Below are 2,687 nucleotides of genomic sequence, written 5' to 3' on the forward strand. Positions count from 1 at the left end.
AACTGGGTAAGTGATTCAAATGACCGAAGCCACTATATTATAGTGCAGAAGCAAGCAGGAAGGCGTGCCACTCTCGCCAACTTAAGCTGAACTCGTCGCACAAAGTGAGGGAGCTAAGGAAAGCGAGTGGTTGTGGCATTTGGCTGGGGAAATAGAATTTCCTTAAAAGGCACCAGTGCAGGTATGGTGTGACAGCAACCCTGCCATCAGCATTGCGGAAACCCCGGGAATCACACAGCAAATAATTATATTAAAATCCGCATTCTGTTTACGAGGGACCGTGTTGAACTCGGCCGCGTCAAGATAGCTCACTCCTCTACAACAGAGATGACAGCGGATGTCCTTACTAAAGTTCTACCCACGAAACAATTCCTAAAACTAAGAAAGAAGCTAGGCGTGCGCGATTTGAAGTTGTTTCCAAGCATTTAGTGGTAGTGTGGAATAGAGAGGCGCGCGGAGCGCTCCCTACTTACGGAAAGACAGCTGGCAACGCTTGTCTGCCTGGCGCTAAATTTGGCAATGAAAGCAGTACCTTTTTACTATTTTAATTTCATATTAGTAAGAAAGACAGAAAAAGGTTCAAATCGCCATTTGCGATCTGGATAGTACAGGCAGAGAGCTGCCTACCATCGATTGTGCGATGATAACAAGCGGTTGAGGAGCGAGCGCGCTTAGGATGCAGTCCGAAGACGTGATCACTTCCTCTTTTGCATACAGGTACCCACCACGGATCCAGTGTAGTATGCATAAGACTAGAGGATAAAGAGTAATATCATTGTAGTGAGTATCCTACACCGTGTGTTTATTTCAATACTTTCGCATTCTACAGTACCTGAGGCGTGTCCAGCTTCATCCCTTCAATTCCCGGCTGAAAAAGGGTAGTATATAATACACATTAAACATATTATGTTTAACATGTTGGACCCACCAACATAATTAACATAGGCGTGTGTTTATTCCACTTCTACGTACGATACAGTTTGTTGGAGGGTTTTGGGAGGGGGTGCGTGTCAGTGTGTACATAATCCATCCACCTCCAACATATTGCCTTTATGTTAGCTGTTTTGTGATAGGGCCGCTCGTGTTTGATGGAGGATCCAGCATAGCAGGTGGCCTTTTGAACTCATTTTTGTGCTAGCGTATCCGAGCACATGTAAGATAGCCAATCGTAAGGCAGCAGCATCATTTCGTTTTGAAGAATCATGGGTGGCTGTCCACCACTTAGCCTTGATCGCTCGTGCCTGTGCCGCCCAAAGCCCGTACCTTCCTAAATTGCACCCCCATAAGTGACACTGCTGTCCACTTCCTGTCCTCAGCCATCTTCCATATCGACACGGCGGCAAGCACGCGAGCTATTCTTGCCGGCGGCGACCCTGCACCCGCCACCCTTTCAGTACACACTCGGGAATGTTGCGCCCGCTGTCCCAGTCCTTGTGCTAGATGTGCCAGCAAGCATGACTTAGCGTTGTCGGGACGCGCGACGTTCCAGAGATGTTTGCATAAAAGCACACTCTGAGCCAAACGTAAGGTGCTAAAGTAATAATCGTACGTATCTCAGATCATCCACATAGCGGCCAGGACAATAGTACATGGTAAACCTTGGTTTGACTTTGAAGACGGCGCACACCTAGCACGAGCGTGTTACACGCTTCCTGTCCGCCCTTGGCGTCTGTGTAATCAGGGCATTGCTTAATAAAGTGGCCTCCTTGCTCGGCGGTTGCCTCTCGAGCCAGCGAGACCGTCGAAGAAGCTGCTGTCATATCTTCTGCGCTTGTAACGCCCTGTATGTCACAATAAAACGTTAATTTTTTCTAGTATCAAGATAAATTAAAGGAAAGTATATAAATACCTCAGTATCCTTGAACAGTCGTCATCGATCGCGAGTAGCTGCTCGTGTAGCGTCTCCATAAGTTTGTAGTGTTGTGGGGATTTCTGGTTCGGAATTTTTATGTAGTGGCGGTGGACTAATTAGCTTCAACAGGAGCCGGCAGCTATCCCTCTACGAGCGCGAGTCTGATCTTGATCAACGGCGGGCGCGGCGGGGGTACCTCGTTAGCTCGGCGTAGATGTCGTTCATACCGACGCAAATTCTTGAGCTTACGCCTGGCCTCTGGCGCGAGTTTGTGCGCTAGGGCCTTGCCAGCAGGAGCAACCATCTTTGCCCTTGCCTCAGAATTTCCAAGACGAAGGGGGAGACGCATAAATCACCTATCAACGCATAGTACCGTATTTATTGCTCTTCCTTTCCTGGAGGTTTCCCTACATCTGTGCATTGACTTCTTTTAGACTTGGTCCGCTTGAATATTACTCAAGTCCAGTATGCTCCAAAATCAAATACTTCATTTAATAGTGGGTCCAACATGCGTATAGCCGCGGGTCATACATTCTCCGGAGTATACTCTGATTATGTTGGTGGGTCCAACACGGTGGGCTCTATCCTGGAGATTTAAAAAAACCTCTACACGCGAAGCAACTAGCGAAGCTATGCTGTACGTTAACAGCCCGTCTTCAATCCGATACCTATCGATCTGATGGCGTGTGGAGCGCGACAAAGCACTCAGTGTCTTTTCACTGGGCGAGCGGAGATGCTCCAGAATACTCGAATAGACCGGATCGAATTCATACGCAGTCCGGATTTCGTCGCGGAGTGGGGTTTCTGGAGACAAGCTCGTCAGGTTCAATCCCAA

Source organism: Phytophthora infestans, genomic scaffold (genome assembly GCF_000142945.1).
Source record: "Phytophthora infestans T30-4 supercont1.76 genomic scaffold, whole genome shotgun sequence".
In the NCBI taxonomy this organism is placed as follows: domain Eukaryota; phylum Oomycota; class Peronosporomycetes; order Peronosporales; family Peronosporaceae; genus Phytophthora; species Phytophthora infestans.